Source organism: Magallana gigas, chromosome 1 (assembly GCF_963853765.1).
Source record: "Magallana gigas chromosome 1, xbMagGiga1.1, whole genome shotgun sequence".
Lineage (NCBI taxonomy): Eukaryota > Metazoa > Mollusca > Bivalvia > Ostreida > Ostreidae > Magallana > Magallana gigas.
The window spans coordinates 11,209,167-11,222,741 of NC_088853.1; the positions used below are offsets into that span (position 1 = coordinate 11,209,167).

At 35.0% G+C, this 13,575-nt stretch overlaps 1 protein-coding gene across 2 annotated transcripts in view; it reads right to left on the reverse strand.

Moving 5' to 3' along the window:
- LOC136274858 (uncharacterized) overlaps positions 1-13,575 on the reverse strand; it is a 42,007-nt gene that overhangs the window by 6,528 nt on the left and 21,904 nt on the right. The window lies entirely within an intron of this gene.

Genomic DNA, 13,575 nt, shown 5'->3' on the forward strand with positions numbered 1-13,575 from the left:
ACACATTAGCGGCATTTCATGTACAATTTTGGGTTGAAGTGTTTGCTTGTGAATTTTAGGTTAATCAATAATCTTAATTAACATTTCATGTCATAGAAAGTATAATGGTGTATATGATTATCATAAACAAAATTAGATTATGCCCCCTCCCCTCGGCGGTTGTCAGCTTTAGATTTGCTTCTGTGTGTCTACATGTTTACTCTCGTGCGCACAGATTTAGAGAAGGGGTGGGAATGAGGTGTCCAGACCCGACCTCCATGAAAATTCATTTATATCAATATAGTAGAATTAGCCAAAAAAACCCACTTCTGATCCCAATGCCCTCACAGACATATAAACCCTCTAACATATTGCTTACACTGTAACATTATTTTGGGGGAAAATATCATATTTATACTTTATGGTTTATTTAAATAGAGAGAATACATCACCATTCCCCTGGCTATCATTATCACATAAACTGGTACAAAACAGTGTTATTCAGGGGAAAACATTTGGTGCTGGTGTTACTGTCTAAAGACAATATCTAGTTTTAATTGCAAAAAGGTGTCACACTAACACAATTGCGTTCACTTCCTATTGACTCTGTGACAATTTTGTATTTAATTTGTGAATTATAATAGGAAGAAAGGGGTCTTTCTTTTTTAATGTATTATAATGCATCAAATACATGTACAATGTAGGTCATGACCTTTTTGGCTTGTTCTGACCCCATGAAACAGAAAAATGTAAAAAATCTGTTAATGTCATTATGATGCATAAAATTATGTAAAGTATATGGCCCCAGGTGTTGTCTTTAAACCACCCCTCCCCCTTCTGAAACAGAAAATGATGATACAATATATATTTTGATAACTTTTGAGATCCCCATCCCTAAACTGTATCTATTGCTCTTTAAATTGTGCCATTGAATATCAAATAGTATATAGGTAAGGCCCCCTTGGATACATCCTGATATTTTAAAACTGGAAATAATAAAGTTTTTATCGTATTCATATGTACTAGCGTGCAACCAGTTCTTGCCAAGTACCTCTTCTCGCCAGTGCTTTATTACGTCATTTTATCAACACATTTTATCCGAAAAATGACGTAACAATCCACTGGCGAGAAAAAGTACATGGCGAGAACTGGTCGCACGCCAGTGTTTGACCCATGTGGGTAATTCCTGACACTGCTTTGTTTAGGAGACCGTACAATTGTTCTAAATAGGTGAATACACATGCATAATACATTTTGTTTATTTAAGAAATTAAATTTAGCAATTTCCTAAATTTAAATGTGCATTGGGAGAAAAAAAAACAATCAAGAAATGATTTAATATTTGCTACTGTACACATGTAAGAATGTGAGAAGACTGAATCTTTAGAGCCACGTCTTATTTGGTGGTGGGGGTTGATGTGGAGTGTATGTGGATGTAGGTTTTTTTAGAGTTATAAACGTCAATTTACTGCTACTATCATACTCCCTGAATGAAAAATCCTTATTGTATATCTATAGGACAGCCCCTATCATATCCCTAGAGATAACGTAGCAACCTTAAAAGTAAGAGAAGTTCTGTGAACCATAATTTTGTCAAGAAAAAAAACCACCATTTTTTTGTATAAAAACAATACGATATTCCGTTAAAAACCGAGTACATGTACCGTTTTAATACTGATATTAAGAAGAAACAGAAGGAGTGGAGCATTTTTTCTTCGGAAGCGTAGGAGTTTAATGATGTATTCATAATATTTTTTTAGTTTCACCATATAAGTAACGTTTTATCAAATATGATCAATGACAAAAATGTTAACATGGCGGAATAATGTTTTATATTGAATATTGTTAAAATAGATTTTTGCTTTTTCAAATTATGCAAGGTGGTTTCTATGATTTTTTAAATCGTGTAGTTCAGTGGGTTGCAAGGCAAACCTTAAATGGGCACAATGAGAGGCAGAGGTTGAACATTTAAGTAAAATTAAAGATATAAATGCAAATAGAAACAATAAAAACAAATAGCAGTGACACATCTTGTTATAACCTTAGTAGCTATATTTTCAATATAAATATAATTACAGGTACTTAAACATGTGTGTCCAATAAATAACAGCAAACTTACATCAAGCTTGCTACAATTTCTTCATATACCTACAATTATAGCAAAATTACTATGCTACCTCTAAATCTTCCCACAAGCTATACGGCCTTATTCTGATCAAGTAATACATATTGATCTTCAATACGATTGAAAGGTTAAAGCATTGATCTAAAAAATACGCCAAGAAAACACAAAGATTATACTGAATGATAAACCTACATATTAACAACATTATCTTTTTGTCCAAGATGTTATCTACTGAAATTTTTCACGAAAAGTTGTTCGTATTTAATTTAGTTACATATTTTTCGCCAAAATGTTTCTTAACATTATTCATGTTTAACTTAATTAGAAGATTTGTAGGTTGAAAAAAAAAACAACAACAATTTATTTTTGATATTAAATCTGAATAAAATGTTTTAAGTTAGTAAAAACAAAACAAACATAATAAACCAATCAACAATTTCTCAATGGTTTTAATGTTTATAACAAAGCACTTATAAACAACGATGCTTTACATAGTTTCTGTTATCGCTGTCTTGTTATGAGCATTATTAAATGAAAAACATACCAAAAAATGTCCCTCTCTAATACTGTACACATTTACCTATATATTCAAAAAATGTAACAAAACTATGTATAGCATCATTTTTTATACGTGCAACGAAACGGATATTTATGTCGACAAGTGTGCTATTAATCATAGTTTGTTTCCCTTTATATGTCAATTACGTTTTAGTATTTTCCGGAAATGTTTGATTTTCCGTATCTGGATCCGAAATTACATATAGTGTATGTTTAGTGCTGCCATGCGAATGGTGTTACTTCGCATTTGTGTTTGTCTGCATATCCTTATTACTGTTCTTCTGTGGAACTACATTGCTACAGGCTACTGTTGCCTTTCTTGTTCCTGAATAAATATTGAGATTACCATGATGTTATTCTATACACTCGGTTACGATGGGAGACGTTGAAGAACTGAAGAGGGAGCTGCAGTACCGAAAGTTATAGATGGCCGATATAAAGAGGGACGAGGAGCCAAAGTTTCTGTTTAGTCCGAAACAGCGAACGATTGAGAAGTTTTCTGGTAAAAGTGATGATAAGACTGTATATGACATTATCGATGATGTTAGTCGAGTATTAGATACCAGGCCTACGTCAGCAGAGGAGAAGGTCGACTTCCTCATCAGCCACCTTGAGGGCCCAGCCCGGGAAGAAATTAAATACCGTCATCCAGCAGCAAAAAATACCTCAAAACAGATTCTGGATATTCTCAGAGAAACTTTTGGTGAACGGGCAACTCCTTCGGAACTAACTGCAGATTTCTGTGGACCAAAGCAAGAAGACGGACAGTCGCTTAAGGAATAGAATCGTAAAAGTGAACAATTCATTTGTGACTGAGTCTGAGAAGATACTAAGGAACGAATTTGCAGAAAACGTTAACGACACATGGCTACGCAGGGAGCTGAAGAAGCTGGTCAGGGCTAAGTCAGCAATACCCTTTACAGAAACTTCGTGAAGAGGCAATAGTTCTCTCTATGGACCGGGATGAAAAGGAGGTCAACTCGCGGAAGAAACGAGAAGTCCCTATTTATGCAAAGGCCGCTTCAACTGAAATGGCAGACTTCATGAAAGAAATGAAGGAGGGACTTTTATCGCTGCGGTCAGAAATTAGAAGCATAAAGGAGGAGAGGAGTGTGGAAAGAAGAAAACGTAGATTTTATGGCTGTCGTGAGACAGGACGCATCAGGAAGAATTGTCCTAAGACGCATTTAAACTCCAAAGGCCTATTGTCGGGAGCAAGCCAAAAGGTAGCGATTTGTATGATAACGGCTCCCTGATTGGGAACTGTCCAACTGTCGAAATTGAAATTGCTGATTCAGTGATTCCTTGTTTGTTGGACACTGGGTCAATGGTTAGTACGATCAGTGAGTCATTTTACAACAAACAGTTGCGCAACATCTCCATTGCTCGATAGAAACTTATCACACTTCGTGCGAACAATGGACTGGAAATCCCGTATGTTGGATACAAAGAGTGCGAAATATTTATGCGATCCATTACGCAGCAATGTTAAGGCGTCCCGATACTAAAATACGGCTGGAAAACGATATTATTTGAATCATCGCAAAAATACTTTGACCGGGAGTATTTCTTAAAATTTATGTTACGTTTATTGACACCGATGTTAAACATTATCATTTGATGCATTTTGTGACATCATATGTTATTTGTAATCACGTGACGGGCGAATCGTAGTATTGCAAATGATCTTTTTGAATCGCATCGGCGCAGGTGATTAATGACATTAAATCTAACATATTTTTAAGAAAAATTATTTTTTAAGTCATATATTTTGAAGTTATTGCTCGGGAAAGAAATAGATATCTCGTTTATCGAAGATATTGTTAAAACATTCCAGAAAATCATCAAAATAATGCACATTTTTACTAATCAAAAGCGATTTACTAAAAAGTGTGGTTAATTCGTAGGTTTCCGTAGCACGAAACACATTCGTACTTATATTATCTACCATTTTTACGTAAAATATTCTAAAATTATGTTGATCTTTCACCTGCGCCAAGCTGTTTTTACATGCATTATATGTTCTTCATTCAGTTGTTTACACGTAGCAGGGATAGTCTCCAAACCATTAGTTTATAAATTGTCTTTTACTTATAACGAAGCTTTACAACTGCCGATTATTTGATACTGGTTTTTAATATGAATGAATTCTGTACGTCCAGCATTAACGGCAGCATCTTTGTAAAGGAAACATGCGGTTTTATAGTGGTTTGATGTAATTCACGTTTAACGTTGAGATACATTCCCTGGGAACTATCGACAGGAATGCAGATCGTGACGTCAAAGTTAATTATGACGTCATATCGCATGAAGTACAGACAGGTGACTTTCTACACATCGCTGTAAAATCCATCGGAAAGCCTTAACATGCCCGCGTAACAAAAGGCTGGATTGGATCGAAATTCCTATTGTCAAAGATACTCAGGATAAGCGGGATGTCCCCGGTACAATGTATACTGGGCATGAACATTATACAAGAGTGTCGATAACTTTTAAAGGAAAATATTGGCCCCTCTTATCTTAGGAGTGCTGAAAAGAATACAGCTGTACAGAGTTGGATCAAAGCATTTAAGAAGAGTAGCAGTCCAGAAGTGAAGGGATTCGCTAGACTGACAGGAAGGGAACATGTTTGTGTGCCAGCCAACTCTATTTCCGTGGTTAAAGTCGATGGACCGCTTCAAGATGTAGTAGGCGCTGACCTCAATGACGTTTGTATTGAACCGTTATCGCACAGACAAGATGTTATTTTGATTAATGGTGTTACTTCCGCCTCAAAGTCTGGATTCTATCCTGTACAAGTTGCGAACTTGGTAAACAAGGACGTCTGGTTGAACTTGGAACTATAAGTGAATGTATGGTCGAACCGGATCCAAGTTTCAGAGTTGACCTCCTACAGACGGGAGCGAAAGAAGAGACGGTTGTGCCGAAAAGTGATATAGAGACCAGAGAAACGTCGTCTCCGTTGGATTTATCGTCACTTATCCCCAGTGATTTAGTGTGTACTGATTCTCAGCGTCAGAAGATTAATGATCTGTTCCAACGACATTCTAATGTGTTCATCCAAAATGACTTATATATGGGATATACAACAACAATCACTCACAAAATTAACACAACAGACGATATACCCGTTTCTTACCCCTTTCGCCGTATTCCTCCGACCCAGTTCCGAGAGGTAAAGAGACACATACAAGAGCTGTTGGATACAGATATCATCCGCAAGAGTTCAAGTCCATACGCCTCCCAAGTGGTCATTGTGAGGAAAAAGGATGGCTCTATTAGGCTGTGTATAGACTATCGCCGGCTTAATTTAAAGACTGTCAGGGACGCCTTCCCATTGCCCAGGATCGATGAATCCCTCGATGCTCTACATGGAGCCAAACTATTCAGTACATGTGATCTGCCAAACGGATTCAATCAGATCGCCATGGATCCTGATCATCAGCACAAAACAGCCTTCGCAACCCTATTTGGTCAGTATAAATATACTAGGATGCCATTTGGGTTCTGCAATGCGCCGGCATCATTTCAGAGCCTCATGCAGCAGATATTCAATGATGCTGTTTTTCAAATTTTACTTGTGTACCTTGATAACATTGTCATTTACTCGGAAACAGTTGACGAGCATCTGGAGCGATTAGACTTTGTATTCACTCGATTACAAGAGCATGGATTGAAGTTGAGTCCAAAGAAGTGCCATTTCTTCAAACAGTGCGAAGCTTGGGGCAACGGAACAACTTGCCCAGTACAACTTCACAGTGAAATACAGGCCAAGGAAGCTAACTAAGCTGCTGATGCATTGTCTAGGATGCCTATGTGTAATTCTAATCTTGCGGATATAATAGACTCTGGCCCCGGAATCGACCCTGCCATCCAAATGGTAGCATTACAGTCTGCAATTAGATGCATAAAAGAATGGGTTCCTCATTTTGGTGTGAATTGTGATTCCTTGTATACATTTCCCAAGTACGACAGTGAAGAAGTAGCACGTATGCAACGGGAAGACCCTATCATCAGCAGGTTCTTGCACTACTTCACCAGAAATAAGAAGCCGCCAAGAAAGAAAGAGCTTTGGAAGAGAGGGCAGTTATAAACATGCTACGTCAGAGAGACAGAATGTTTCTAGATGACCAACAAGTGTTATACCTGTTATACAGGCTGGAGGCTTGAAGCAACTTGTTCTACCAAAATGTCTACAAGAGCGTGCCATGACAAGACTACAGCCCCCAAGCAGGGCACCAAGGAATCGAGCGTACAATACGACTGATTCATTCCAGATTCTATTGGACTTGAATGCAAACAGATATTACTAACGTTTGCAAGGCATGTGAACGCTGCTGCATTTCTAAGCTACCTCAGCCTAAAGTTAGAGTTCCTCTGGATCATCTACTTGCCTCCAAGCCAAAAATTGTTAGCTATGGATTTCACAATTTTTATAAAAAGCTTCAGATGGAAGAGAGAATGTCCTTGTAATCACTGACGTACTCTCGAAGTTCACAGTCGCAGTCCCAACCAGGGACCAAACGGCAAGTACTACTGCTAAAGTCTTGGTCCGTGAGTGGTTCATGAAGTATGGGATACCGGAACGCCTGCACTCAGACCAAGGGAGGAACTTTAATGGAAACCTGATTCAGGAGTTATGCAAAATATACCAGATTAAGAAAAGTCGTACCACACCCTATCACTCGGAGGGCAATGGCCAGTGTGAGCGCTTAATAGGACACTACATGACCTGTAGAGAACACTCACCCCTAAGCAAAAGCGTAGATGGCCTCATCATTTGCCAGAGCTCTTATTCCGTTATAACTCCACAGTGCATGCCTCAACAGGATTCGCTCCTTTTTTCCTTATGACGGGCAGACATCCAAGATTACCAGTTTATACTATACTCAAACTTCAGGAGGGCACACCCAATGGTTCATTGAATGATTACGTAGAACAGCACATTTAACGTTTGAGGGATGCATACTGAAAAGCAGGGGAACAACTCAAACAGGCGGCTCGCAACAGGGAGAGAACAGTTGAAGCAAACAGTGGAGCAGACAACTTAAAACCTGGAACACTTGTATTGATTCGAAATCGTGTCACAGGGAGAAACAAATCCAGGATGCATGGTGTGAACATTACTATGAAGTCATTAGACAAATTGACCCTGAGAAGTACGTTAATGAGATTCGTACGGAAGGACAATTCAGATGATGTCCGGATAGTCAACCGTGTTCACCTGAGAGTTAAAGCAATGCAGATGAAAAACTCGAATGGTAAAGTGGATGAATACAACTTCACTAACGACCTCACACGTGGAAAAGAACCAACAACTGTGGTCCATAAATCTGACGCAAGTGACAGCAGCGACAGCTCATCAGATGAAGAACTGTATTATCGGCGCGTCACCGTTACTGGCGGCCTTCGTAGAAGCAAGCGTACAACGGCAGGGCGACATGGCAATGTCCACCACTTACCGCAGGGTGTTCTGCAGCATACATAAATGAAAGCGGACATATTGGTTAATTGTCGGTTTTGGCTGCAATGTTAGCAGTTGTCAATTGATATGAATTGTTGTGTTTTTTTAATCATTTTTAGGGAAACATAAGCATGTATTTTGTCGTAGAATAGTGTTATTCAATTTTGTGCATGTACCTGTATATGTACCTTTATATACTAAATTGAAGTCAATTGATTCTAGTCATCGTAACAAGGGACGTTACTCTATAGCAGGGGAGAATGTGGACAAGTGTGCTATTAATCATAGTTAGTTCCCCTTTATATGTTAATTATGTTTTAGTATTTTCCGGAAATGTTTGATTTTCCGTATCTGGATCCGAAATTACATATAGTGTATGTTTAGTGCTGTCATGCGAATGGTGTAACTTCGCATTTGTGGAACATTGTCTGCATATCCTCATTACTGTTCTTCTGTGCAACTACATTGTTACAGGCTACTGTTGCCTTTCTTGTTCCTGAATAAATATTGAGATTACCATGATGTTATTCTATACACTCGGTTACATTGAGGAAGAGGTTAAAAAGAAAAAGACATAGGTAAATTGGTGTGTGTGTGTGTGGGGGGGGGGGGGGTGTTAACGGTTTTATGTTTGTGTTAAAAAATTCTATGGACATTCTTGTTGTAATTTTTTTTTCCGTTATCAAATCCGTCCATAACTAATTTCTTTTCACAACCATAGTACAGAGATGTCGTTTGTTTGTATTTAAATGTAAAACACACTGCTTAAATAGGAGAATAAGTAAATTATTAAGTCCATGAAGTTTTAGATTTTTGATTTTCAAAATTCAGTATGACGAGATATTCATTTGTTGGAACTATTCTATTGCACATTTGGGATTGAACTTTAAAAGAAAGTTCAACCATTCAAACTATATTCAAACTTTTCAAAACAAAAATCTTGCAATTCTGTAATAACGTTTATACTATTATGAACCAGTAACTGATACATCTTTGCATCCTTTTCATTTTTAAAAATATTAGATGATACGCGGGAATTAATACTTTACATATTATTATGACATACTGTTTAATATGTTGAATCATATTTTTGTTCATATTTGTATATACGTTGTCCGATTTTTTTCTTTATCTTATGCATGCATGCAATCTTCATCAGTGCAGTATACTAGACAACATTAATACCCAAACCAAAATACGAAAACTGCATGCATTTTAATGACACGATTATACTCATTTTATAAATACTATAAAAATATTGAAGTCTCTTTTTTAAACCCCCTCCCCTATTCTTTTTTTAAGTATTTCTACTTCGATATTCCGATTTTTCAGTTATCTTGAAAAAAATTTATGTTCCTTTGAGTTCGAGATAACAGGGTTTGGCTAGAATGTCAGTATAAGCGACATCATTTAAATATGCCTAGTGGGTGTGACTATTTGGCATTACAGAATTGCAACAGGAATGTCAAAATTGAATTGTTGCAAAGCTACTAAATTTATATAATATACATTATTCAATTAGGGTTTTTAAGTATAATTTTCTGCTTTTATCTTTTTTGATGATTTTCTTTAATATTTTGTATCCATTTTATCATTTTGTTTTGAAAATTTTAAAGACATACATTACGGAATAATGTCAGACAAACGAGTCAGGAATGAACTCCCTTACAGATTTGTGGAAGAAATGTCAAGAGGGCTGGCTAGTCATGGCCATTTATAGACTTAGTTATCTCCTTTAGAAGAGAAGCTGTCGATAAAAAAACAGGAAAAGGTAAATTTGAAAGCTTATGTTATAAAAAGTACTTGATTGTTTTTAAATTAATAGTATGGCCTTTAAGAAACACCTCCCAAAACTGAATTAGATGGGTGAATTGTTGCCTTATTTTCGACTTGTCAACGTAAATTTGATTAAAGTTTCATTAAATCAAGATGAAAGAAAATTAAAATTGCATATTTTTCTTTCTTTTTTTTACTTTCATACACAACTTGGCAGAGAAAAGTAATCGATGTTTAGAATCTAACAAGGACTATATTTTTGGTATAATATTGGCATAAGAAAATATCACATGTTTCGCAATTCAGAATTCCTGCAGAATAATGAGTCTGTTTTAGCATTTTAAACACAATAACATTTATGTTGGATTTTTTTTACTAATGTGAACTAATGATATGATACTTGGGTTTCAAAAAATGTTTTTAATATATATGATTTGCCTGTCAAATTACATTTTTATAAGCTTTTTAAAGCTTTATAAAATAGCTTAATGATTTTTGTGCTGAAATCACTAAAACCACGCGGCTATGTTAAGGCTGTTCGAAGCTAAATATATATCGAAACATGATACTATTCTAAATATCGCAAAATCGGTAGGTTTCCCCTAGCAGAATTCACATTGGTACTTCTCTCCCGATTTCACGTACAATATACTAAGATTTGTTTTATCTTTCACTTGCGCCAAGTCGTTTTTTATAGGCATATATACATATCACCATTCATTAGATAACACGTAGCAGGGGTAGTCTCAAAACTATTAGTTTATGAATAGTTATTTACCTATTACGAAGCTTTAAAACTGTTGATTTTTTTATACTCAATATCGGTGATATTGACTTTAGTATCACTAGTATTTACAGCAGTGTCTATGTAAAGGAATGAAGCGGATTTGTTATGCACAATGAATATCACTTATTACGTTACGATACATTTCTTAAGAACAATCGAAAGGAATGCAGATCGTGACGTCAAAGTTAACTATGACGTTATATCTTATGAAGTACAGACAAGTGACTTTCTACATATTGCTGTGAAATTAATCGGACAGTCTTAACAAAGCCGCGCAGTTTTTCTCTCTTATTAAATGGTCAATATATTAGCTTTATATGAAGTATTCATAATACATAAAAATCAGAAATATTTCATCATTGGAAGCATAAAACATTTCTTCAAAGAAAATTAGAGGAAATGCCGGCTAAGCAATTTCAAATCTAGTATAAATATTTATTCCAATTTAGAAGTATAAGCTGATATACTTTCATATATTCTATCATTTCATTGAAGAATATAATCTTTAAATATTCTTCAAATAAACAAATGTCTACATAACTACAAAGAGTTAGACTTTTTTATCATCCTTTCTGTTGGGAAAGAAATGTAGTGCCCTTGACCTGACCTTTACGTGAAAACAAAATGGTCAAATTTGATTAAACTAATAGAATCATTTGGTAATATGATTCGTTTGACTGTGTCGAAATTCATGAATTACTTATCATAAAAAGTATGTTTGATAACGAGAAGACTCCTTCCTTAAAATAGCTACAATTTTCATACTTCCGAAAGGACTAAACATACATTTAAATTTAATGGTGAGGTTAAAGACATGTATAAACAAATTATCTATCTGGGTATTTTATTTCCAAAACCGGGATCATTCTGCAAGGCAAATTTTTTTTTTTGGCCAAGCACAAAAGGTCATGTATAATTTTAGTAAAAACGATTTTATAATTTACTTTTTGACTGTCACATGATTTTTTCGACAAAGTTGTTACTTCTGTCCTGTTATATGGATGTAAAAAGAGCTCTATGGGGGTTTGACATATTGAATAATAAATTATATAATATAATTGAACGTTTACATTTACGTTTTTTTAAGATATTTCAAACCTTATGTCTAGTACCCCAAATATAATAGTTTACAGAGAAAGGGGATTCTTTTACCTTTTTATACGTATTTTTTACGGGAATAATGTCGTTTGGGGGAAGATTTATATATGAAAATTAAAACAAATTGTGTAGAATTGTTTATAAGTATTTGTACATTAGATATACTAAAAACCAGTCCACTACCGGTAATCCATATATTTCATTTGATTATGTATACATAATATATTTAACACAACAGGAATGGGTAATATTTTGAGGGATCAAATGTTTTACCGTTCTAAGCAATTAAGTGTTTCAATTAATCAAAAGCGTAAAGACCAGTTTTTACAAAAATGGTACATTGGTATCATCACCTCTACTAAACGAAACGAATTAAAAAAAAAACTACCTAAAAAATTTAGAATCTGCAATCTTTGTAATAATGGCTAATACGGGGACGAATTTCGTTATCTATTAGAATGAAACGAAGTAAGTTCAATAAGAAAATATTTTTTAGCGGAAAAATACTATGTTCAACCATAGTTATGAAATATATTGACGAATACCAACTCTTTATTTTAAAAAAAAAACCCAAAAAACTATGTATTTTCATAACCTAAAGGACTATGTGCGGTATTATGCATTTTTCATCCCAAAAATTAAAGTTTTATAAAGAGCTTTAAAGATAAGGTGGAAGATAGTTAAAATCATATTAAATATAAGGGTGTAAAATGTTTTCACCACAGGGACGTCATAATGTAGAAATGATGTCATACAGATTGCCTTAATTTTATAAGTTGATGTTTTGTACTAAAAAATGAGTGTTTTCCGATGGTTTTCCAACTGGAAAAGATCGAGCGCAGGCTTGCTTAAGTACCATTTTTAAGTATAATGTGTATAATTATTTGAAGAAAAACATATGTAAAAATCCTACTTGAGCAGACCTGCGCTCTATTTCCGAATGCAAAATATAAAGCAAATATGAGAATAGTTTCATTTGTTTGCAAATTTGCAGAAATAAGGTCATTTAGCTGACGTCGTAGATAAACAGCGAATGAGCAATAGTGATTAAAATCAACATAAATGTGATAGACGTCCATTGTACAATGACGAATGAAGTTTTGATTTTTATATGACAATATTAAAACATTGGTTAACATTGGGGGCAGATATTTGACCATACCGCACACAGTCCTTTATCCTGTTTTCCACACGCAAAATGAAGTAGATTTGCTCAGGAATAACAGACACTTGATTTTTAAGAGATATTTAAACATCAGGTGCATGTGAGCGCGATTCAAGGAAAACGCACGTGAGCGCACAGTCAGCGCACGCTAAATAATACATACGGTGAGCGAATTTAAGCAAAATCAAACATAGGAAAATATAAGACGGTTTAATGATTGTTATTCAAATGGGGTTGAATAATTACTAGTACATTGATAATTATATTAAGAATTGATATTTTCAATATTTTTCGTAAGCATAAAGTGCGAATACTACATGTATATGGATTAAGCAGATTTTTTTAAGTATTTAATCAACATGGCAACAATTGATTATCACTACAAATGGATATGCCGCTACACTTGACTAGAAAAAATTATATAATTATAAAGCACAAAAAGCAAAAAATTCATTTGTTACAATTGCCAAAAAATAAAGATTGATACTTGGCGGAATATAATCTCTTTTGTTGAAGTCACAGAGGTGACAGAGCGGTTGAAAATTTGAAAACAAAGCGATTTAAAGCTGAATTTGAGCCTGCTAAGACATTTTCAACTTATTTCAACGGGAAGTTATATCACA